Here is a 27,686-nt window from a genome sequence, read left to right as displayed (position 1 = left end):
ATGTGTCTCCAACAGATCAAACAGTGTTACTTTATACTTTGTCTATATAGACATGCACACTATCTTGTCATACAAACCAAATTATTAATACGTAGTTGTGACCTACACCAGCTTAAAGTTTAAAAGAGGTTAAGCAACTCTATTGTAAATCATCAGGTATCTTTTTAGTCTTTGGTGGGAAGCAACTCAAATACCAACAGCAATGGAGCAACGCTCAGACTGCACAACTGCTATCCAAAAGTGTTTTATTAATTTCCAAAGCACATTAAAAAGCAATAAAAGTTACCAATAAAAACTACTAAAACAGGAGATTCCATTTTCTTAAAATGCATGCAATACACAATATAAATCACCAAAAGCATACATGTATAGTAGATGACCTCACCTCCTTACTGTCTGCACCAGTGAGGCTATGGTGATAATGTCGTTCCTACCTTGCGCAGGCTCTCGGCTACTCTTACCCAAATTTAGCTATTAGATCAAATTTCCCCTCCCTTAAGAGCACCGCCAGACCTTCCCTCAGTGAGCAGCACTTATACCTTGAGGTCATGAAAAAGAAATAGAAATACTAAAAACAGGGACGCTATCATAAAACACACAAAATAAATTATTTCCTTTTAAAAGCAGCGGGGAAATCAAGAGGCTCTTAAAATAAAAAAGAAATGGTATCCAGAGGTCCTCGCTCCTAGTATCTCAGATCGGACCTCGCAGCTGGATTTAATGGCAGCACCACACTCGCATCAGTCCCTCCCCCTCTGGTAGTTCAAACTCTAAAAATAGGGCTAAATCATAGGGAACACAAGCTGTATGAATATGAGAAGATGCAGGGAAACTCACAACCACACAGAAGAATATCCAGCTAAACTGAGCAATATAGTAGAGACTAGAATAATGTACTGAACTTTGGCAGGGGAGCGAATCTCTCCGTTGCTTCCCCTACTAGCAATAATCAGCCTGTCATGCAGTCGGCAGTCATCCTGGGACAACCTCTCTCCAGCTCCGGTGGTATGCTTGATTTCTTTGGCTTAATCCACTCGCACTCACTGTAAAATCTCGTCCTGATTTTTGCTGCTCTTTCTGGTTGCATTTCCCTCTCCTCTGCTCTCCTTTTTTCCTCTTTTCCTCTCTCTCATCTGGTAAACCTGCTAGCTTTGTAAGCTAAGCGGGCAGGCAGGCACTCATTAGTTCAGGTGTTGGTCCTTAATCAATTTCAGTTGCAGGGATGTGATTAATACAAGTCAAAACACACAAATTATATAAAAAAAACACACCACAAATAATTCAAAATGAAACATAAAACAAATCAGTCGTGAAATAAATATGTGCAAATATTTTAAAGTGCAATAATATACAATTAAATAAATAATACAAACGTAATTCGCTACTAAAAGTGCACCCTGCAACACTTGCAAACATTTCAGTGTTCAGGGTTTGGATGAAAGTGCAATACACTGATTTTTAACTATAGGATAGTGGTTATGCACTAAAAAACAGTCAGGAGTTATGTCTGGCCATGTGAAGGGATTGAAATAAGTGGCCTGAAGTGCCACATCATAACCAGAAATAAAAAATGTAACATATATTGTGAGTGCAAATACAGACCACAATTTGTTTTCAGAATAAGATTAATTTAAAATACACTGTATGTGGATGGGGATTATTCTTTTAATTACAGTACTCACAAAGCAAGCATGTACATGTATAACATCCCATAATTTGAGACACTATATACATTTCACAATCTCCTAGCTACCACAGTGTTTTTCTGCATATTGTTTGCTGAGTGTGAAGACATTGCAAGTACAAAAGTCCACAAAAAACTAAGAAATGTCTGTCAGATAGGTGATTCATGTTTCAATATTCAAACTTTACTTTACTTTTGCTTTCAGCTGCTTGGATGACACTGTAAGCAGTTTACAGAGATGGGCAAGATAGTGCACAGTAACCGTCAGTTATTTAAACTGTCCGTAATTTAAAAGTTTAGTTGACAAACAATGTTTAGATTGTAAGTGTGCAGCTGCTATGTACATTTGCAAAAGGGTGTAAATTATCTACATTATTACATTATTTAACTTGTGTTTGTAGCGTAATTAAATTCAGGCTTACTTAACAAGTTACTGTGACAATTACAGTGGCTCCTCCATATACAATTATACACATCTAAACAATAAGATGATCTGTTTCCCTCAGTCTTGTTATCTGACAAATGCCAAAGGACCATTACCAACATCAATCATTACTCGCTTGAAGGGCACAACAACATTCAGCACATTTCCACAGCATGTGCAGATTTGGCCACAAATTTCAAAGTGGCTAATTAACCCACAGTTGGCACTAGACATAAATGGATTATACAGACAGTGTTACACAATCTGCCAAGAATGAGAAAAAAGTGAATGTAATTAATTATCAAAATATCAATTATAGTCAGCTCCCATTCAGACAAACTCTGATTACACACATTTCCCCATCCCCAACAACACCCTAAATGTCGCCATATAATATTGTAAAATAATTCTTATAACTCAAATGCACTCACTGTAACAAAAATGTGATTTTAAGTTCTGATTATGTTTGGAGTCCCTGGACAAATACCCATTGAGAGCTGGTAGAAGCCAACTGCAGCTCAGCTTAGTTCAACTGTGCCATTTATAAAGCTTGTAGCAATACAATTAAAAAATAAAGAAAGAAAATCAAAGAAAATACTGGCTTTGTCAGGTGACAAAAATAACAAGGTTTTTAAATGAAAAGATACAAAGTTTATTTGGAATGTAAAACATTTGTTTGGAATTTAGGCAGGAAAACTGTGGGTAAGTCAAATGCAATTACAGTGGTGGTATGCATCTTGAAGAAAACCAACCTTGTAAAATGTTATTACACTTAATTAAGAAAATTTTTTTTTTTTAATGGAAGGATGTTGCATCTATAAAATGCTTGTTATTTTGTTTTCAAGGTGTGTCGCCTACATGCCGAGTTAACAAATTCAACTACTATCCTTCACAGGGTTGCATTTATTTAGTTACATTTTTTATTAAAAAATATGTACACAGTAAAATTATTATTATTAATTTTTTAAAACATTTTATAGGCCACTAAAATGTAATTAATGTGGTTCACGGACCACCCCTACCAAAAGCACAACCTTTTACTACCACGTCACGCTTGACGTTTCAAAAGGGAAACGGGTCTCAGTCTGTATGTCTAGCCTACAGGTTTGTGAGATAATAATAATAATAATAATAATAATAATAATAATAATAATAATAATAATAATAATAATAATAATATGGTGAATTCTTGCGTGTGCGGGGGTTGCACAAACTCCAACATGGCAGGGCATCGGGTGCATGCCTTTCCAGGGAAAAAAGAGTGCCGTATTTCACTATTGGTTCCGGTTTGTACAAGTCAAAAGAGAGGACTTCACCATGAAATCCATTCACCAAAAGAATTATGTTGTTTGTGGCGCACACTTTCTCGACAGTGATTATCTGGAGGGCAACTTACTTGAATATAGCATGCGATTTAGAAGCAAACAGTCAGGTTGAAGTCAGATGCAGTACCTTCAGTGTACGTCAGATGTTTTTCTTTTCTTTTCTTTTTTTTAAATAAATATATCATTGAGGTTTTACAGGAAACCACCATGAACACACACACACACACAGGTACATATATATATATATATATATATATATATATATATATATATATATATATATATATATATATATATATATTAATGTTAATTAGAATTAATACAGATTCAAAGATAGAAGTAGAAATGATGTATAGAACATCATTACATCATGTAAGAATAAATCATGGATTTGAATCTAAACAATAACAAGTAGTTGTCATGCCGTCAAAAATCTATAAATACCTCCAATGTTTTGATTCAAACACAGGCTCCCTTGAGAAAGATATGTACAACATATCGAAACGTTGGGCAGCTGGCTCTTTGAGCTAAAATATATATATAGATAGATAGATAGATAGATAGATAGATAGATAGATAGATACCCGTATTAGCCCAAATATAAGGCAAGGTTTTTGGGGTTTTTTTATGAAAAAGAAAATAAGATTGGAAAAATACAACTGAAAATGAATAAAACTAGCTGCAGTGACCATGTGGAAAAGAGTGGATTGAAAATGGGTCAAGTATCAAAGGGATTACGAAGAAGTTATGATGCAATTTTTAAGATCATGGTTATCAGAAAAGCTGATTCATCCAGCAATTATTGTGCTGCTGAAAAATTTGTGTCACCTAAACAACACAGGCAGGGACAAAACAACTGCTATTGAACGCCCACTCAGAGGAAATTGTTTTGTGGTCTGTGGGTTGTCAGTTTCTTAATTTCCTTTCTTACATAACGAGTAAGTAAGTTACAGTATTTCAGTTACATTACTATTTTTTACAGAAATTTACAGTCAATTTTGATTAAATCTATACAGAAATGTATTGTTGTGTTTGACGTGCAAGATACACTTTAAACTTCTGTGAAGTTATACAATTACTAAAATAAGAAATTCAACTGCCCAGACAGTCTTAAAACACAATGATGCAATCCAAGAAAGAGTTTAACAAATGTCTTTTACTGTTTATATAGAATGTTCAGGTTGTTTGTCAAGGCTGTGTGCCAGGCACTAATAGGCTCTTCTGGGGGCATGTGGTGGTGTTTATCTTTTAGTTTTGGGAGGAAAATGTGTCGCAAGGAAAAAGAAGAAATTGCAATGTGTAGTAAGTCAAATATGTTGGTATTATTTGACACAGCTTCTGAATTTTCTTTAAAAAGGAGATGAATTCCATATACATTCTGAAGCAGACAGTGAGGAAAATGAGCAAGAATGAGATGGAAAAGGTCACTGCACACGATTTTAGATTTTACTGAAATATATATAAGATGTCCAGTGTGTCATGTGAATTTGCACTGACTGCTGCAGGTATTTCTAACATAAAGAATTTTTTTTTTTGTCTTTGAATCTAAACAGACTACAATTCATTCTGATAGCTAAAGTTTTAGGAAAACAGCCTTCAGGTCACAACTGTGCATCAGTATGCAAACAACTCTTAACTACAAGCTTCTTTTTCATCAATTTATTTACAGAGCTATCCATCACTTTCATGAATAATGCATGGGGATAGGGGGATTTTTATTGCCTGTTAGAGAAAGATTGTATTAGAGATTTTTTTTTTTTTTGCTGTTGTTTTTTTTCCTGCACTTTCCAATTAAATTAAGGGCAATACATCACTAAATCTCGTCAACTGGAGTGAATACATAACAATTAGATAAGGGACAGAATTTGTGATACTATGGAAATAATTGTGATGTGGTGAATACATAACAATTAGACTTAAATGAAATGCTGATCCAATACAGAGTGCAGTCTTCAACTGAATGCATAACAATCACATTCAAATCGAATTTCCAGTGCTATTAATATGGCTGTCATGGAGAATATATAATGCTCTGACTGGAGGAGTGATACTTTATAGACCTTGGCACTCTAAAGAATACAAAACACTTCAAGGGATTTGGATACAATAGAGTTCTTGGGAAAAAAAAAACTGAACAATTATTCTCAAAAACTGTTTTAGATGCTACTACAAAAATACAAAAAGTTCAGAATTATACAACATGCTGTCATATTTTGAATAGAAAGTAATTGGGGGATACCATGGAAAGTTTTGCATGGTGAGAATGCAAATTAGATGGATTAAACATTCAAATACTGTAGTGTGAAGTAGCATTGCAGGACTTATACACATAATTATTTGATTCAGCTAATGCCATGGATACAGAAGCCCCTGCCAACCAAGCACCTATTAGATTACTATCATAGAGTGTCATAGCAGCTCCATGCCCATTCCTAATGCATCCTTGACATTTCCCTTTATAATAAATAAATTGCTGCATATCAGTTTAAGTCACAAAGATAGCATATTACAGACTTAGACAAGGTGCTTATAGTAGGCTCTTGGTTGACAGATGCTTCAGTGAACTGGTTTCATACAGAGGACTAAAAGTATGTGGTCCATACTAGAGTGGAGATGCCCCCCAACTTCCATTAAGAAATTAGAAGTGATAATCATTGAAGAATGAAAACATGTCCCTCCAGAACAATATATACACCTTTCAGACAAATCACATCAAAACATAGTTGGCCCCATACCATGTTGACATGTTATAGCAGGCATTTCTAACCCCTGTGTGTGTGTGTGTGTGTGTGTTTGAGAAAATGAAGCAAAAGCTCCTAATGGGCCATTCTTTTACTTGCCATTTAATGACACATTCAAGTAGTTATAGCAAGGACATTAACTTCCCTATAGAGACCTGACCCAGCATATCTTACTTCTATTATGATCCAAAACCCACATTTTTAAAGGTATTGATTTTTCTTAAGCCATAAAATAAGATTTCCGAGTATTCCTATGACACTTTGGTTCAGCATGTTCAGCATGTTCAGGCTTTTTGTAATGACTGTTGACCTAATGAAAATTGTATTAAAATGCTGCTTTCACAGCATTATAAACAGACTGTGTATCCAGAGGGACCAGACTTCAGCATCTTTGTTCTAAAGTCTACTATACAGTATACTGATTGCTGAAAACAAGAAAACTAAAATTCAACTTCTTTCCCTAGATGTTCAGAAGACTGTATATATCAAATTGAGTCCACTGGAATCCACAGCTTAATCTGTCTGCTGTAACCTTTACAAATAAAGAAGGACTAGTTGCCAGTATCTGTGGTCTTTCCTTGATATGCTGGATTTTCATTTAGTTTGCGACAAGAGTTGAAGGCTGTCAATTGTAACCGCAGAAGGGTTCTAGTTAGAATTATCTAGTTAGTATACATTAAACCCTTTTCTACTAACTGGAGGAATGCCCCCTAACTTTTTCCACCCGTAACCACCCTGGTGTACTAGAACTTCCCTACATCCGAATGTTCATTTATACCAACATTTGCCTCGTCTGAAGTTCTACTCTATACTCATTTTGGACTTAAGAACATAAGAGCATTTACAAATGGGAAAAGACCCTGCAACCCATCTATGCTCGTCTACTATAGTATCTGTTTTAAAATGTATTCCTCTATCTTAATTGGCTACCCCTTTTACTGCCCCCTTGTTGTTAAACATGTAATTCCTGATAAGTGTTCTTAACTTTGAAACATTTCTTAAACAGGCAAGGCAAAAAGGCAAGACACCAATAAAGATTTATGTTGTGGTACGGAATAGAAAAGCCAGAGCACTTGTTATGTTTTTTTTTTTTTTTTTTTAAATCGCTCTTCCTGCACTGATTTCGAGAACAGATCTCAAACCCCAGTACACTAGAGCGGACATTTTGAAAAGAGCTTTGAAACAGACTTTAAAGTTATAAGTGTAAAAAGTTGTCAGGATGTTAACAGTGAAAACAGAAATGACAGGTACATTATTTAAACAGTTGTAGCAACACATGAAGATGTGTAACGCTATATTTTTCGAAAGCCCTCTACTTACTCTTTAAGGCACAACATTAAAATAGCAGCTCCCTTTTCTCGAAGTTGATCCATATATATTCACCATTCAGCTCTCTATACTGGAATATTCCTTTCTCAAATTTATCAGTGTCATTCACAACATCGTATGATTTCGTAATGAAGGAATTACAGTTAGACCTTGAGTGCATAAGTTTGGATACCTCAAGCTGCTTGACACAGGAATACTGTTTATAAAAAAACTGTAATTAAAATGAAAACAAAAATTAAGGAATATGAAGCAATTAGGTTAATTTTAAAGACATTTGTTATGCAGTAATGAGTGTTGCCAATTAGATACTCTGTAGCATTGAATTACTTGAGTTAAATGATTATTTAACATTCCCTCTCAATCAGGCCCCACAGGATCTCAGAAATATAATGAATACTAAGGAAGTAGGTAGATTGAATGAATGTGTGATTGCACATAAAACACAATTTGTATTTATAACCGCTAACTTATTTCTGAAAGAATTCAGTAATTGCGTAACTCCAATAAGCAGGTGTTTTACTTTATTTTGCATGTACATTACGTTGGTTTTAAATGATCGGGCAGCAATAAAGAACAATCTGAACTATCTGCGCTACCATTCCTACATTCTGTCTCTCTACAGAACAGAATGCTGCTAAATAGCAGCACCTACCGGGAGGCCTGGGCTGTGTGTTTCTAATGTACTTTCACCATGGTCCATTCTTTGTCAACAGCGACAGCTTTCTTAACCGCCAGATCTCAAATTTCACTTAATTATCTCCCTTAGGGGAAATCTGCTCTCTCCATTGCAAAGGAAAGCACTGGTTACCCAAGCCAGTATGCTTATAATCTGGAATTATTTACATTTTCAAGGCATGACCATGTAAGATTGCAAAAAAATAACATGCTGCCCAATGCAGTGATTTGATAAAGTACGTCCAGTCTTTTACAGTAAGATTGGGATTTGTGATATTATACTGAATCATATCAATCCAGAATAAGACAAATATTTGTTTCACAGGAAGTGTTTATGTACTGCATAGAGGCTCTATTCCCAAGACAGAATCAGTGAACCCTATTTTCTTTGTTTGCAAGAACTATAATACTGTGGGACTATAAATACAAGAAATAAGCAACTTAGTTTCTGGTGGGGGCATATCAGTTAATAAGTATTTTTTATCTAGTTTCACACCATTAACTATATATATACTGTATATACTGTATATACTGTATATTGCAGCGTTTTCGGTCCTAGCAAGATGGTGGAATCAAACAAAGGGACAATAATCAATTTTGGGGTGGGTCAAGACCCATATTTATTTAGAAATAAACACACAGACACAAGACTTGGGCCAGCTCCCCTCAGCCTACAGCGCTTCCTCTTTAGCCTCCAGGCTCTCCCCTCTTCGCCTCTCTCCCTCTGGTCTGCTCCGGCAGTGGTCTTGCTGCCCCTCTCACTCTTCTCCGCCAGTCGCGTCCTGTCACTTTTCTTCCCTCACATCTGTTACCCTTGTAACCTCAAGGTTGTTTTCCCCTCTGATTAATTGTCTTTTAATGTTTGTTTAGGTTTGTCGTGTTGTTCCTTTTTACTGTTGTCCAACTGCAACCCCTGCAACGATGCAGAGCCCCCTTTTATCACCTTGTAGGCCCCGCCCCCAATTGTATATATTGTAGCACAGCGGGGAGGGGGTTGAAATCCTCCCCGCAGTAAAATGTGTAGTTTTGTTAATTGGGGAAGGGTTTTGTTAATTGTTTTATTATTAATTATCCCCTGCACCTGGTAGCCATTGTTAAATTAGAACCAGGTGCAGGGTATTTAAGAGAGGCAGTCAGATTGCTCAGGGCTGCTGTGTGGAGAGCCCGCTTGGTTGTGTGTACAAGTGTAGGAAGAAGAAAGGTAGAGTAAACCTGTGTGGTTTGTTTTGTATCGGTAAGCAGCTTAGCTGTCCGATGGTCAGTCAGGGACTGTATTCTGTTTAGTTAGTACTCCTTTGAGGAGTTAGGATTGTAGCAAGGCAACCCCACTTTGTTACAATATATATATATGTTTGCTGCAGGTTATTCAAACACTGACAAAAACCACAGGTTTTGTAAACAAAATAAAACAAACTCTCCACATGGAGAGCTAAACTATACTTCTTCAAGAAAACTAAACTGTATTATCGGACGGATAAGCCGTTTACCAACTCAAAACACTTTATACAATTGCTTCAAAATAGCAACAGAAACAGTACCTCTTTTGTGGTTGTAGCAACACACCAGGTCTGTGTGCAGGACTGAGCCTTGTCAAAAGCCGCCGCCCCCCCCATGTTGCTTCAGCCCAGTTTACATACCTGTGTTAATTGCTAACACGTGCCTAATCAAGTCTGGTAATTTCAAACAGGCCAGTATTGCATCCTGGGAAGTGTAGTTCAGTAGGCAAGCGTCACTGAACTATATTTCCCTTAGAATTCAGGGTCAAATTGTACAAATCGGGGCAGAATGTATATTCCATCCATTACTTTGACCCGCACTTTGTTACACACCCTGCCCCCCAGCTCAGACCCAACGGATGGAGTGAACTCGGGACAACCCATCTGCATTTCCCTGTTTTGTTCCTGCTCAGTGCTCCATAGATAAGTTAAATAGTTTTAAGCTTACAAACCATCTGGTGACTTTTTCATTTTTCTCTTTATTCTGATGCATCCAGGTTAGCGGGGCATGATCTGTAATCAATTTAAAACATCTTCCTAGTAACCAGTATTTTAGTGACTCTAAGGCCCACTTAATTGCCAAACATTATTTTTCTACAATTGCATACTTTTTCTCTTGTGGACTCAATTTTCTGCTGAGAAAAATAACAGGGTGTTCTTCTCCATTAACAACGTGAGAAAGCACTGCGCCCAGGCCAACCTGAGATGCATCAGTTTGCACTAAGAACTCATTATTAAAATCAGGAGTCATTAATACAGGTCGGGCACATAAAGCACTTTTCAATAACTTGAAAGCTTTTTCAGCCTCCGCTGTCCATTTCACCATAGGGGAGCTCTAGCCCTGGTTTATTCAGTTAGGGGAGCTGCTAGCGATGCAAAACCAGCAATGAACCTTCTGTAGTAACCGGGTAGTCCCAAGAAAGCCCTTCCCAAGAAGTTTCTTATTAAAAGGCAGTGGCCACTTTTGAATGGCATCCAATTTACTATTCCAATTGTGTAGTCCAGGTATTTGGCTTCCTCTAAGCCTATAGTACACTTATTGGCCGTTAATCCTTCAGCTCTGATAGCGTCAATTACAGCTTGCACTAGTGCGCTATGTACAACAACATCATCTAAATATGCGGCTGCATACTATCTGTGGGCTCTCAGTATGCGGTCCAGAACACGAATAGCCAGCATTTGTCAGCTGCAAAAGAACCCAAGACGTGCATGAATTGTGGATTAGTCACCCCTTGGTAGATTTAAGTAATGTAGACACACTTTATTACTACACAGTATCATAAAGGCAAAAACATACTTCCCTCGGAAAAGTGTTGAGACACTAATTTACCCTGATACTGTCCCCCCTCTTGTTGAATGGTAGTGTATGCATTCTCAATCCTAGCAAAAGGTACAGTGTATTTAGAACTAATGTACCAATCCAATTCAGTACTATTATGTTATTATTATTATTATTATTATTATTTATTTCTTAGCAGACGCCCTTATCCAGGATGACTTACAATCGCAAGCAAATACATTCAAGTGTTACAATACAAGTAATACAATAAGATTTAAGTAATAAAACAGACAAACAGATATAAACAGCAGTTGTTATAAACTATTGATTAATGCAGAAAGCTGAATTCAAGAGTAATTAACAGGAAAAAACTGTTTTCTCAGGGACTACTACTATTTTTAACTGATAACTTTTGTCATCAGTGCTGTCGCAGAAGGACTGAAAAGCTGAACACAGCATAGCTGCAGAGGCAAGAATGAAAGACAGACTCCTTCAAGTAGAGAGCTGGATCAGAAGTTATTTAGGCTAGTTTCAGGTGACAACAAAACAGTTAAAAGCATTATATTTGTGATGCAGTTCAGAGTTTTGGCATGTGAACATAACATCATTGTAATACTGGACAGTTTTAGGGTTATTGTTATTTCTATTCAACAGAATCACTTCATATGTATTAAAGCTGAAGATTAGTGAGAACTAGAAATTGCAATAATATACCAGGTGATGTAATGTAGAGACTAAGGAATCTATGATGTTAAACAGTGTTCCAGATGTAGGGAATACATATCAATTACACAGAATGTGTGATACTACACAGGCATCTGTTAAAGTGAATGTTACTGTAAAAGACAAGAAATAATATGAAACACTAATACTGTCAGTGATTATGTTACCAATACAGTGAGTTACTTTAAGCGGATTATATTAGAGAATTAGGATGACTAGGTTGTTAGACAAAAAACCACGGCACATTCAGAGAGCACATATTGCAAGCTTTCTCACAATGTATGACACTACATTTTCCACATGGCAATCTAACTACTGTATTTTATTTTTTTGTTTGTGTGTTGTAATAAATCATAAGAATAAACTGCAATATAAATGATATGTACTTATATTGTTGTAAAGATAGTAATCTGCATTATACAATTATATTAATGTAAATTTGAAAACTTCTCACATAACTGTCCGGGATCAAAGCCAAAAACAACAAAGAAAAACAGCCTGAACTCTTTACAGAATGCTACATGCAGGCAACAATGACAAGTTTAAAAATTAGCTCAAAAAACATAAACTAAATTATACAGCAGCTGGAAAGTTGAATACTATCTGTCATTACATATTCTTGTAGAATGTGTTTATATATTCTTGTAGAATAAGTTTATATAAAATAATGTTAATTAGAATTAAGACAGATTTAAAGACAGAAGTAAAAATGATGTTACAATGTATAGAACACCATTACATCATGTAAGAATAAATCATGGATTTGAATATAAAAAATAACAAGTAGTTGTCATGCTGTCAAAAATCTATAAATACCTCCAATGTTTTGATTCAAACACATGTTCCCTTGAGAAAGATATGTACAACATATCGAAAGATTGGGCAGCTTGCTCTTTGAGCTAATATATATATATATATATATATATATATATATATATATATATATATATATATATATATATATATATAATGTAAAATAATAATCCTGTTTCTCTTGTCAAAGAAAAGAAAAAATACAGAATGACCCCAATGTACTTGTGATCCTTTGCAGGGGGGCAGGAGCATTTCATTAAAAACCATGAAAGGTGCACTTGAGGGTTAGAATTTAGATATCGCTATTACTGAACAGGGTGCTGTGCAAAAATCAAGTGTGAATAAAAGGGACAGCATTTCCTGACACTACACAGAATTCTGTCATGTAGGCAAGAAATAATTGGAGTGGCACACTTTATTCCCTCTCTTTTTTGATACTACCCAGTTTGCTGTAATGAGCTGAATTTGAGTATGTGATATGACACCGGGTGCTGTAAACTGGAAAAGGATGACATTTGTAAAAGTGGTCTGCTGTCATGCCGTGAATAAGCAATGTTTTACCTTGTCATTTAGGGCGTTCTGAAATATGCGCCAGTCATTGTGAGTGCTTTGAAATGTCTCGAATCCTCAGATTGGTATTGAATTCACAGCACTACAGTATGATGTGCTGTCGTGAACACCTTTGTGATAGCATGAACAAAGACAGAAGCCTAATCTAAAACACTATACAGAGCACTGAGGTATAATGTAGAAAAATTTCTATCATATGTTTAATTGTATTATGTAAAATGAAAATAACAGGACTTAATACAATTAGTTAATGATTTTGGTTTTGCCCAAAGTCTGCATAGTTAGTAGAAACTACATCCTGTCACCCCACAACAGGACTTAACTAAAGAAACTAGGAGGTTATTCTAATGTGAATCAGGGTTCAACCAAAATTGCTGCAAAAATCACGTACTGAAGCATACACTGTGAAGTTTGTATTTGTTTCTTTTTTTTTTTTGGAGTATTTTCTCCATAAAAGGTGTTTATCATGTTATCATTTTGGAATATGCCCCCAGTTTAATGCCAGGTCTAGGCATGAGGAAACATTTCCCTGAATCCAGTAAGCAGAAACTGAACGGCGAGCTGTCAATTGCTGTCAGTGTCCTACATGCTGCTGCATAGTTTGCGAACTAACAAGAAAGAAGCATACAGAGATAGGAAAAAGCTACAGGACGAAAAAGTTCAAGGCAGAAAGGAAAAGAAAGGGCAGGAGGGAGAATTATTCTAAATATGAAGCACCTTATCCATAGGACAGGTTCATTAAAAAATATGAGACATTTGTTAAGAATTTGCTCAGTAATCCAAATGAAACAATGGCAAGCAGCCCACATTGTTAATCAACTGCAATTGTTTGTGCGATATTAGGTTACAAAAATATAACCATCAAAATTACTGGAATTTCTAGTGGCAAAATAAAACTAAAACTACAAGAGAGTGGAATCAGCTGGCAGAAAAGTGGAATGATTTAGCCAACAGTCAGTTATGTCAGTGACACCTGGGATAGTAGTTTTCCACTGTAATCATAAATATGTTTCATGATATTACATTTTACAAGTTTAATGGCATTTAGTATAATTCTCCATTGCCGTTTCAGCTTAGTTTCTATTTATGTACTAAACAGTGTCACTTTTCAATCATCTTGCTTGCAGGCCTGTGTGTTTGCTTCCTGGACTTCAGAAATAATGCAATATTGTGACTTCACCTGCTTATATACATTGAGTTGAAAAGTCACAATGTTATATGATTTCTCAAGTCCAGGAAGGTGTGGTCAATTTTATAATATAATGTCTGGAAACTAGACAGTTAAAAGATGACATACTATTGACAGAGTGAGCACCTAAAGTATAGATTTGACAGGTAAAGTATGAAGGTAACCCATGAGTCATTTATCTATCACCCAGAAGATAAGATATGCATTCTAAGCAATTATACCAAACTCCATGCATTTCTTTTTCCTAACATTTCAACTGCAAAACTGTAAGGGCTACAATAGTTATACTTCTGTAATGAAATGCAAAAATAATAATTACTGCTGTAATTTAATGCCTGGTATTTGTGCCATTTTACAGAGCACTTTAATTAAGTGTGGATTTAACAATTACAGTAGTAAATCTAGGAACCAGAGTTGCCGATATTTTACAAGTTGCTGTGAAGAAATGAAGTGTGGAAATAATGACCATGGTAAACAGAGCTGAAGAGCTGAAGTTTCTGATATTAGACACTTTCATCTAGTGGAAACAAGAGTAGTTGATGACAGAATGTGTCATTTTAGCATAATCATTTGTTAAAAAAATTATATAACTGACATACAGACTGCAAGATAATTTCCTACAGTGACATTTTAGTGTCTCAAGCCAAAGCTAAGGGCAAACGATGAATGGCAAGTTTAATGATGTCAATATAATGCCCAAAAGTTTTGCATCACCCTATAGAATTAACCAATTTTGCTTCATATAGTCAAATGATCCCTGCTGAATTATTATTATTATTATTATTATTTATTTCTCAGCAGACGCCCTTATCCAGGGCGACTTACAATTGTTACAAGATATCACATTTTTTTACACATTATTTTTTACATACAATTACCCATTTATACAGTTGGGTTTTTACTGGAGCAATTTTAGGTAAAGTACCTTGCTCAAGGGTACAACAGCAGTGTCCCCCACTGGGGATTGAACCCATGACCCTCCGGTCTGGAGTCCAGAGTCCAGAGCCCTAACCAGTACTCCACACTGCTGCCCATATGACTGCTAACATTGTGAATAATGTTACGATAACATTTCTAATTACATACCACTTTGTGGTTTTCCATATACTTCATGAAAAACTAACACACGTTTTTAAAAGTGACATCTCGCTAATCTAACAGTAAATACCATGCTACTATTATCTGGTAGAGTTTTGTGAATAACTTTGTAGTTTGTTGGATTACATGATGTTAAATAAAACATCTAAATTACGTTATGTCTCAATACAAAAATTCTAGGCGATGCAAAGCTTTTGCCATAGCTGTATACTAACACTGATCCCTCCACAGTGGGCATTACCTGAAAGATAACCGACCTTGGGACAACTAACAGCCACTACAGTAAATTATCTAGTGTCTGTCTTGTACTTGTAACTGCCTACTGGTTGACCAATAAGAAAACAGTACTTTTCTGGTTCAGAGAGCTGTAGTGTGAGTTCCTACAATGTAATTTCAATATTGCTTCTAATCTTACCAAGCTCTAGGTCTTATATACTGGATAAAAAAGCCTAGCGTTAAGAACTACAACAAAATTACAGTAGCTGTCATTCCTGAGTCTTTATGAATACTACTGTGTGTGTTGTAATCATTGAGCTTTGAAAAATAAATAAACACAAGACCGTGTCTTAGGTTTCAAGCTGGTGTATGCTGTTGGTTTGATCATTGTGTCTTGTTGATGTCACTCAAAACACATATTCCAATAGGTATTATCACTACATATTGAAGCCTCCAGGGAGAGGGATCAGGGGCCGCACCACCTCTATAAAGTGTTGCTGTCTGCAGAATTGGCTGTATATAATTGCCGTCCTTTGTAATTCAGACTTCTAAGATATTCAGCTTCTTTATAATTGAAGCACGAATAGAAAAGTCCATTCTGTAAGATAATCAGAGTTGGGGTAACTCGCTACTTAAGTAATTGTAACAATATTACTTTTGTCAATAATGAGGTAATATAACGTGTTAGATTTTTAATGACAATATTACAGTTACTTTCTGCAAAGAAACAAGTTAGTCTTGAAATATACAGTACATTATGTTTATATGCCAAAAATGAAATGTATTTATAATACAAACATTTTACAAACCTGTTTGACGCAGTTAAATCAATTACCAGATGTATAGTTCAAAAGTAAACAATAGTCACAACAACTGTTTCGCAGAACAAGACATATAACAATATAACAAGTAATATAATGCACTACTGTTTTTATTAAGTAATAATAAGTAAGTACATTATATTACCTTTTTTCTAAAGAAATGGATAACGAGTCATTCTCTGCTATTTTTTCAGTAACGTGCCCAGCTCTGAAAGTAATTATCTCAATCAATTTCTTTGGTTGTCTTTTCTTTGTAATCATGTAATCTGGAACTGGTGGCAAGAAGACAGCGGTGTCGGTCTCAGTCTCTTCATTGTAAATCGCCTTTAATAAACGAAAAAAAGGAACACCCAGTATGGTGTAGTGGATTTATAATCCATACTGACTGTACCTATATAATCTACTAGAATCTGATAGCAGGTGTGCTTGCCTCAGAAATTGGGAACTAACGGCTGTTATAGCCCCCTCAATCATCTTTACTGTCATACAAATACAAGAAAGGCATTTTTGCTGACACATTTTACTCGGATCAGTTTAATACGTGTGTATACAAAATACACCCGTTTTCAAAAATGCCATATGTGTAAATGTTAAACAAAACCAGCAACATACAGTACTAGCTGTGCTGTATGTTTATATGCAAGTCCTGTGTGAAAAAGAAATTGCCTTGTGACTTCGAGAGATCCACAGAACAGCTTTAACTAACATTTGTATAACTAGATAGGTGAGAAACCAAAAGAGTCCTACATTTACAAAGATCTAGGTGAACAAGCAAATTAGATTAGTAAAGAAAAAAAACAAAAAACTCTGCAGCAAACGATCCAGCAGGGCTAATGGCAAGCCCTAGTGTAAAATAATTGGTGTTAATGCAATTATTATTGACCAGCTCAGCACTACAGAGGTTAGATTCAGTAAAAAGGTACTATATATGCAGCCAGTATCAATAATAATTAGCAAATTGCCATAAAAAGTACACTCGCCTTGCTCACCATTGGAACTTCTCAGACTTGACAGATCATCTAGATGCTGCTCAGTTTTTCGTTATTATTCAACCAAGGGTACCTTACAGGTAGACTGTATATTGTGTGCAATACCAGAAGTCATATTGTAAATATACATAGTTCAAGGTCACTGAGATGCTAGCATGCTACATGGTGAAGTATCTCATACAACATGAATATGATGTTGATTACACCGTGTAACAATTTTTTATTTTTTTTTGGTTCCTGGGTAGTAAGTGTTATTTCCTAATTGCTTATGCCTCAAAAGTATAGAAAATGGCTATTATTCCCCACAAACTTTGCTTTTGTGACCAGGACAGTGATATTTTGAAATTTACCTATTTCCAATGAGAAAACGGGCGAATTTGTGTCTTTTCGTTCACATAAAGTCAGAAAAAAACAACATATGAATCCAAATTAACATGTATTTATACTAAAGTAATACAAAAATAACTACAAAAGATTTAGAAGTGAGTAGTTTTTCGAGATTTACGATTATACTGTAAATCACATTCACGAATCAGCCCCCAAATGTAGTCTCCCATCATGTTCTCGTTATACTGTCCTTGGTAGCGGCGTTCAAAGTCCAGTATATCCTGGTGGAAGCGCTCGCCTTGCTCCTCCGAGTATGCTCCCACGTTCTCCTTGAATTTATCAAGATGAGCATCAAGGATATGGACTTTGAGGGACATCCTACAGCCCATTGTGCCGTAGTTCTTCACCAGAGTCTTAACCAGCTCCACATAGTTTTCGGCCTTGTGATTGCCCAGGAAGCCCTGAACCACTGCGACAAAGCTGTTCCAAGCCACTTTCTCCTTACTAGTGAGCTTCTTGGGGAATTCATTGCACTCCAGGATCTTCTTTATCTGTGGTCCGACGAAGACACCGGCTTTGACCTTTGCCTCAGACAGCTTAGGGAAGAAGTCTTGAAGGTACTTGAAGGCTGCCGACTCCTTATCTAGAGCTCTGACAAATTGTTTCATAAGGCCCAATTTGATGTGCAGTGGTGGCATCAGCACCTTCCGGGGGTCCCAGCCATACTCATCATACTTCAAGGCGTCCAGCAAGGTCTTGATGCTGTTGTAATCCTCTTTGAGGTGCACCGAGTGAGCCAGGGGAAGAGACGGGTACTTGTTACCATTATGGAGCAGCACGGCTTTGAAGCTCCTGGATGAGCTGTCAATGAAGGACAGTATAACGAGAACATGATGGGAGACTACATTTGGGGGCTGATTCGTGAAAGTGATTTACAGTATAATCGTAAATCTCGAAAAACTACTCACTTCTAAATCTTTTGTAGTCATTTTTGTATTATTTTAGTATAAATACATGTTAATTTGGATTCATATGTTGTTTTTTTCTGACTTTATGTGAACGAAAAGACACAAATTTGCCCGTTTTCTCATTGGAAATAGGTAAATTTCAAAATATCACTGTCCTGGTCACAAAAGCAAAGTTTGTGGGAAATAATAGCCATTTTCTATACTTTTGAGGCATAAGCAGTTAGGAAATAACACTTACTACCCAGGAACAAAAATTGTGTTACATAGTGTTATGGTTACTTGCCAATGCTGTTGTCACTGGGTCTCTGGGGAAGCAAAGTTGCCGTTGCTTGAACAGATCGTACTGTGCCATGGTCATACTCACTGCTGTCTTTTTTTATTATTCAGAAAATGAAATTTGCCAGGTGTGTGTCAAGCTCGGACACATGTACTTTTTTCTGGATTTCTGTACTTTCCGATCTCAGTTAGATAAGAGTTTACCAGAGCCAGGTCACATTTGGTTTTCTTGGATGTGTTTAAATGCATCGTTATCATCTGGACGTTAAAAACTGGACATGTTGAGTTTGTGAGACAAACTGTTTTTGCTCGAGCTAATCTTGATTGACACAGAAAGTCTTTGACGTCACAAAAGTGCATGGGCCACTGTGTAAATATAGCTACTATGCATGTAATACATTACATTAAATACCTGAGCCGAAAAGATCTGCTTTGTAGGAGTTTCCTGTAAAAGTAGTTGTCACAGTGTACTGTAACTAGTGTACTGGTGAAACAGGTTGCTTAAAGTATAAAAGAATGTGGCAAATAGAAATCAAAGCATTTTAGGATGAATATGAAATTAATTGTGGGGCACACCAGAATTTTACTTTTGCATAGATAGGGATTTAAAAAGCCAAGAGTTCCTGGAAAGTAAGGAACGCTGGAAAGAAACTATTGACACATGGTGTAAGCTGCACAATATTTTTAAAATAGTTTCTCATATACCCTGATGTAGACAGACACTCCTGAAAACAGTTTAGCAAACAGGATATTAACCACATCTACCATGCAACTTGAACAGTTCAAAAACATCTCTGATATAAATTACATAAATTTGGTCCAGGAATATGGCTGTCATCTTCAAACATCAGTCCATTCACAGCAGGGTTGACATTGATCTATAAGTCTAATCTTTGTCTTCCAAGCGATGGATGTGTCATGCAACAGTTTACAGTGACCTCTACCACAAGGCACAAGGACATCGCTGATCAATTTGTTTCACCAGCAAAGATGGATGGCCCTCTGACCTCTACGCTGGAGATCTCTGGAATCAGAAGGATTAGGGTTGCACTGCACTCATCTGTCAGTGTCTGAAGCGCCAAAGAGATCAATGTAGCATTATTCATTCTGGAATATCCACTTTGTTCCCCATCAAGCACTAATAGGAAAGTCAGTAAAAAGGCTTGAACTGAAACTCATACAGTATAGGGAGCATTACAGGAAACCAGAGCTATTTCACAATAGGCTTTAGAACAGATTTCTTAGCTTCTACTTTTATTTTTCGTCAATTAAAACTTATATGATTAAAACTTATATTATAGGGCCAAAATACAATGCAGCAACACAAATTACACACTTGTGATCCAGGTGAACTAGAATAGGAGACAAATGTCTCACCTACAAAATATGCATACATATGTGAAATGAGGGCCCCGAATTGGAAATCCAGGGCAAATATTCAGATAGGATTAAAACACATTTAAATGTTAAAGGTATAAAATTAGCAGAAACAACTTAGAATAATTATCTAAATTTAAAGTTGGTTCTTGCTCCTTCCTGCTACTACCTTGTTTTTATAACAAAACTGTTTTATTCTTCCCAGAAAGTGTGTTTCATTTGTTTGAAAATAGGCCCAGTGTTTTATGTAAAAAGTGCTGAAATTGGTTGTTTACAAAGAAAGTGTTTGTCACAAAGACGGCCGGAGTGGGTGGCGTCAGACCAGAAGCAGGAAATAAATAAACAGAGAGATGGGGTTTTGGTAAAGCTGAGCGCGTGATTGCGCTCAGCATTTAATAATTAAACAGAACAGAACAGAAAATAAAAGGTTTGAACAGACAAACACGGGACACGGCACTTGTGCTAAAATAAACAGGTAAACAAAACGGACTAGACAGTGCACAGACAGACAAACGAAACACGGTGAGTGAGACAGTTATTCACTTTATATTTACGTTCTTACTTTCTTACTATTTAGTTTCTCCTTCTCCACACTCGTTCTCCACTCACCGAACACCTAACCCTGAGTGAAAGAAACGTGCATCTATATATACTGTTGTGCTGGGATTCAATTACTAATGAATTATTCATTTGAATCCCAGCACGTGAATTAATTCTGTGCAACCCCGTGCTCGCATATTACATTTAACCAGCACGTGAAGTGATTTGTGCTCTCCTCGTGCCTAAATACAAATCTACACTTTTTAAATACACGTGAAACACAGACCCGTTTATATCCCGTGTACCAATGACTATACACCAACATTTACACACGCACGCAACACACAACACATAATATGCACACAGGGGCGGGGCACATTGCCACATATACCCCCCCCCCCCCCTGTGCAAAGCACACATGGCCTCAACGGCCACCTCCCCCCTTAAAAATCCAGCAGTCCAGGACAAAGTCTCGGGCTGGGAAGGGAGGCTTCAGTGGGCCCACGGCTGGCCATGCTGTCAGCACCCCTGCCGGTAGTGGCACGGCTGACAGCATGCTGGTCCATTCCTGCAGCGAAACTGCTGCTGGGGAAAGTGGTCTCCTGACCTCTCCCCCTGTCTTTGTAGCCGGTAGCTCCCTTTGGTGGGGCTCCGACCACAGTACTTCCAGCAGCAAAGAAGCTGCAGTGGGAGCAGGTCTCCTGACCTCCCCCACGATCTCCGGCAGCGAAACTGCTGCTGGGGTTGGTGGTCTAGACCTCCTCCCCCTTCTTCGTGGCCGACAGCTCCCCTTTCTGGGGCTCCGGCCACCGTACTCCCTGTGGTGGAGGTACGGGAAGCAGAGACAGCTCCTGCTGTTCTGCTTCTGGCAGTGGCGGAGGCAGAGGCAGCTCCTGCTCCTCTGCTCCTAGTGGCAGAGGCAGCTCCTGCTGCTCTGCTCCTTGCGGTGGTGGAGGCAGAGGCAGCTCCTGCTCCTCTGCTCCTGGCGGTGGTGGAGGCAGAGGCAGCTCCTGCTCCTCTGCTCCTGGAGGTGGTGGAGGCAGAGGCAGCTCCTGCTCCTCTGCTCCTAGTGGAGGAAGCGGTGGAGGTGGCGGAGGCAGAGGCAGCTCCTGCTGCTCTGCTCCTTGCGGTGGAGGCAGAGGCCATGGGGCTGATGCTGGCCACTCAGAGGGAGGCTGTGGCGGCTGGGCTGGTGTGCGCCGTGCTCCCTTCAGCAGCATAAATAGAGGCTGCTGGGGGACACCAGCATCCTGCCCTACTCCCCCCCAGAAAAATTCAGGGGGTTGCGCCTGTAACTCCTCCCCTTCTGGCTCTTGGGACGGCAGCGATGGCTCCTCCCCCTTTAGCTCTCGGGATGGCAGCAGCAGGTGAACCAACAGGTATTCTCCCTCTGCTGGCAGCTTGGGTCCTAGGGCTGTGGAAGCCCCAACTTTCAAATTCCTCCAACTCTTTCCCATCCTCATCTGAAACCCCTAGCCCTTTACAGATGTTATACCTCATACACCGTGAAGCAAATATGCCTGTGCCAGTCAAGGACTGAGATGAATCACCAGCAGGGTTGATGAAATTAGAAGTTATCTTTAAATGGTTTGCTCACTATTTTCCTGTTTGCCATTCTTTTATATGTGCCTGAAAACTGAAAATGTAAATGTCTTCTTTCCTGGTAGCATTATGTCTTTTAGTTCCTCTGCTCCTCTTCCTCTCTACATTTTCCATTTAATTTGCTGCTAGCTGGTGGCAGTCATGCATGCACTTGAATGTTATGAAGACTTGGTTAGCATCAACCATCTTTCATAGCTGTGATATGTGAGACACTACAGTCAAGATTCATTCATTCACAGGGCCATTCACCATCCTCATTATACAGCACCTTGTATCAAAGACAATGACTTGTGACAGGCATCTATTTTTTCTTACACTAGTTTAGGTGTTTTGCTTTTTACCCAGCCATGATGGATGTATACAATATAATTCTTGTGTATGCAAAGACAGTGTGCATTTAAAGTGGACCTATTCATCCAGATGAGGGGACAACACCACACCCCCAAATATTCAATTATTGCCAACTCGCGAACAATGATCTGGACAAACATTTCTTCTTGAAACACTATTAGTAGTTTATTTTAGTGTTGCTGTATGCCGATTGCATGGAAGATCTAGGCAGTTTTAATTGTTTAATTGTACAGTACACTCTGTTTATAAGAATCACTGATATAAGAATCAACAACATATAGTGATCAAAACAACTGGGACAAAATCATTCCTATGCTAACCAATGTAAAATACTCCATCTGTAAGAATCAAGCAATCCGCTTATAAGAATCATTTCATGGCAAACTGACTACATGTAATATGATACTGTATCAAGTGCAATGACATGTACAGCCAGTAAAGCTGTTTTTGCATTTGATCACATCTCACATGATTAGGCACGTAGACAGCGTGGAGCGTGCAATGATGCAGGAAACAATGCATTGTTTGTAATCAGACATGGAGTGCGCCACTGCATTGTGCAGGTATGTTTTTTTGTGTTTTCTGTAAGTGAAATTTTGTTTCAATAATGTGAATACACATTCATTGAATACATACTGAGTACAGCACTGTTATTGTGCGATATGCATCTAGAGGGAGGGTGATTGTGGAGCGGCAGTGGGGTGGGGGGGGTTTACAGAGCTTTGCATCGCAACTGAAAATAAGTAAGCCACAGATGCTTAAATGCAGTGGTAGTCTTGACAGTAACATATTGTACTGTAATGGAATTTTAACCCTCAGGAGACGATCACTTCTCAAGTATACTGTAGAAAAATAGGATTCTGCAGCCTTGAGTAAACATAATTGTGATGATATAACAAGCTGCTTACCCACGAGGACTTGTTTTGATGCATTGTCCTCAGTGATTGAGCAACATTGACATTTGTATACTGTATTTAAACTGCTGATGCGCTTTTGCTAATTGTAATGTGACGTGGCCGAGGGCAGTGTAAATGATCAGGCTAGAGTCTTGATTTACAGTTTAAAACCGGATAAGCCATTTACCCAACTAAACAAATACAAATCAAAACAGTTCATACGTTCTCACTCCCCCCACCCGGAACTACACATATACTACTTTACTCATTTGCACAGTATAGAACTGGAAAAAGCAAATATCTTACTCACTCTTTGGATTTGATTTCTTTCTCTTCTGCTTCTGCAATGCACGCATTCTTCCACTTCCACTTTCATATATACCCCAGTCACAAAGCTATCGCTAAGCCCTTTTTATCGAGGTGTCATTCAATTTAACAAGCAGTTAACCAATTGACCATTATCCTTAATTCGTTAAAGAAACAATTATGAATTTTCCGGAGGCGTGCATGCATGCAGAAACTCTTGACATCTAGTGATCAACCCATTACACTGCAGAGAACAAAGCTCTTATCATTTTCATACTAACATACTGATTCTGCAGCACTTCACCACAGTAATCATATCGATCCGCTTCTAAGAATCAACCAGGACGGATGTGATTCTTATAAACGGAGTGCACTGTATTTTAAAATAAAGCAAAATAATTGTGAGTACTTTTAACATCTCCTCTTCCAACAAGAGTTAAGGAGACCCTCATTTAAGTTTTACTTAACATATTAAAATGTTAATTAAGAAAGTTCCAATATGAAACTTGCTGTGCTCTTTTAGTCCAATTAATTATATTATGTTTTTTTTTTGTACTATTCTTGTACTTGGTGCAGACAGTAAGACTGTCATCTGATTTAAAGCAATAGTATGTCTTCTGACCTCTTTGGTCCCTTAATAACCATTGTAAAACTAAGTATGACTTATTATCTATCTATATCATCAGTTATCTCCAAAAACTCTGGAAAATCTGTAACGAATGTGTTGCTCTGGCCATCATTTTAATGTTTGTGTTGCTCATTTATTTTAAGATTTGAAAAGGCATACACATAGTGATGCCTGTACTGTGTAGGTCATTCTGGAGAACAGATTTGTTCAGACTGGGGAGTTCCATTTGAAAGAATACAATTCCAGGCTGCTCTTGGCTGACTTTGAATGTGCATTTTTTTGTCCCCTGTATTTTTTTTTATTAAGGAAGAAAAATACCCGCCTTACATCTTCTAACATGATGGCATGTTCTGAGAGTGTTTTATGGAATAGCCCTAGAACAGGGGAAATATTTTGTATTGACCCACTTAGGTTTCTTTTAGTATGCTGACATTTTTTTAAATTGTTTTTTAATGATATATTTCAATATTGGTAATATCTGATATTTTGTATTATATTGTAATGTACTATTTCAGACTTAAGAATCCGTTTTATAATTGGTCCACTTTTTAAAAAAAAATGTGAAAAAAGTGTGGTTAACATTTTTGGTGTTAGCAGGTATATTTACACCTCTGGATGTAGTACTATCAACTAAATCTGCTCAGTGAGCTCTCCTTCAATTAATATAGACATCTTAGAGTGCTTACTGAGTAACTTATTGCTGGTTTAATTGTGTTGAATCATGCAACATTCAGTAGATTACAGTATTTGTGTAGAAAATGCACTGGCAGTACTAGTTGAAAATATCTGATCAACATAAGAGGTTACTTTTTAAATGTCCCTGTCAGAGCCTTGAAGTTGATGCATTGCCTGGTTTCCATGGTAATCAGATCAGAGCCCATAGAGAATAAAGGAAATAAGACAGCAGTCAAACCCAGCCTACCTTCTCTTCAGATCAAACGTACTTGGTGACAGCTTCTGTGAGCTGAATCCTCTGTATAAGTAAACCTGTTGGCATCTCTCACAGAAAGAAAACATGGATATACATGTTTATTAATGTAGGCCTGGAAGGCAACTAATGGCACCTAGTGGTCAGATCCAAGTAATGACTGTTAGTATAGGATCACAGCACAACCTAGAGAACAACAAGGCTTGACTTTTCCATATTGGACCAAAAACACAGATGAAGAACAAACCAGAAAACACATACAAATGAAAATAACTGCATACCAAACAATTAGAAATTCAAAGAAAGTCCTACACAAGTTAAATGAGTTCACAAATCAACAATTTGCTGTGTTATTTAGAGACCATTTTGTGAAGTGCTAAGACTTGCTCCATTTTGTAGAGCATGTCTCAGTCATCCCAGCTCTCACATCTGGAAGCATTTGTCTGTGATTATGCCTAATACAGTAGATGATCCTTGGAAATTGAGTGTTCATCAGGCTGCTTTGACAGGGTCAATATTATTTCAGCATTTTAAAAAAAAAATAAAGAAAAATCAAACATAGTTAGCCACGACTATTTTAGGATCCTGTTATCAAATCGTTTGACTTGACAAGACTAAAAACCGACTGACCAACCTTTTAGCATGCAAGAATGTAGGGCTGCCAAAAGTCGGTCTATGCATTGCCACCATTTTAGGATACAACATGTACTCTATGTTGAACATAAAGCATATATATCTTCAAAGATAGTGTTATACAATTATACAATTATATTTAATTTCAGAAATTGTAGCCAACCATCTGTTTTTGAAATTTCAACATGCATGAGTATATTTCATAAATATGCCTTGGCATTTACATTACATCTGGGATTACAAATTAGAATGCATTCTGTTGTAAAAACACTCAATAAATACATAGGAATGGTCTAGAAACCCATTTAACAGGGCATTCTGTTTCCATCAAATACATTAGTATGCGTGTATCAGACATGCATTTTACAAGATATATACGATTCTTATCACCAGTAGCAAATGAAACCAAAGAAAATCAATTACAAGTTCCTGTTTATAACAATGGTGATGTTCACGTTGTGGAAAACCATTAATACATAACCAGTATCTGACAGAATGTCAAATATTGTTTGAGGATCCGTCACCTCCCTACCACAACATAAATCCTGACAACTGCAGCCACCAATCACTGGTGAGCAGTGGAGCAAGGGATTTGTCAATTCTGATGCTTATGCTTTCACACTGATCTGTGTTTGAAAGTTAGCAGCCCATCATTATAATTGCCTATCTTAGCTTCTTAATACAGTATCACTGTGTTATTGTGTTTTGATTCCACTATGTTAAACACCTGGCAATGTATCTTTCTGCTAGGCGTGAGTTACGAAAACCTAAGTTTTTTTTTAAAGATTGTTTTATTCTTGCAAGTGACCTGGATCTCATGTTGCATGCAATAACAGCTACAATCAACATGTTAATCTAGTTCAGATCCCATTCTAAAATAAAAAAAACCCACACCTTAACAATTACATAAAAATGGTCAATCGTGTACAGTAATTGCAGTGCTAGATGCTCTAGAGGTGTATATTCTTCACTTACGATCAGGAGGGCCTGATGTTCTTGACTTTTTTCTTTTAAGTGACAATATCCAGTATGTCACTATGGTAACTGCAATACAATAAAACTACGCTCTAGCCAGTGCAATTCCTGGAGCTGGGGGAGGAGGTAAAAGATGTATGATTACTTGATGTCCACTTCCACATGGAAGCCAAACATCTCACTCATACTGTAAGGCATACTCATTTATGACCTTAGTGTGCTATACAGTACTTTGATTTAAAGTCTTTTGTCCAAACTTCAATTGAGAAATGTTATAATCCATCACATATTTCTGACAGAATGTTGTTACACAAAAAAATAAAGAAATAGAAAAAAAAATACATGATCAATAGCTCCTATGGTTGAATGAATTATGCAGAGATAACCCAACATCCCATAAGCAACACTTTCAGCTTAGATAACCTAAAAGATGGGTCTGAGGAATTTTAAATCAGTTCTTCACTGGGATTCATTTGGGGCAATTTGGGTTCCCATGGCAATGTCATT

Source organism: Acipenser ruthenus, chromosome 17 (assembly GCF_902713425.1).
Source record: "Acipenser ruthenus chromosome 17, fAciRut3.2 maternal haplotype, whole genome shotgun sequence".
NCBI lineage: Eukaryota > Metazoa > Chordata > Actinopteri > Acipenseriformes > Acipenseridae > Acipenser > Acipenser ruthenus.
Note: the sequence above shows the minus strand (reverse complement) of the source record.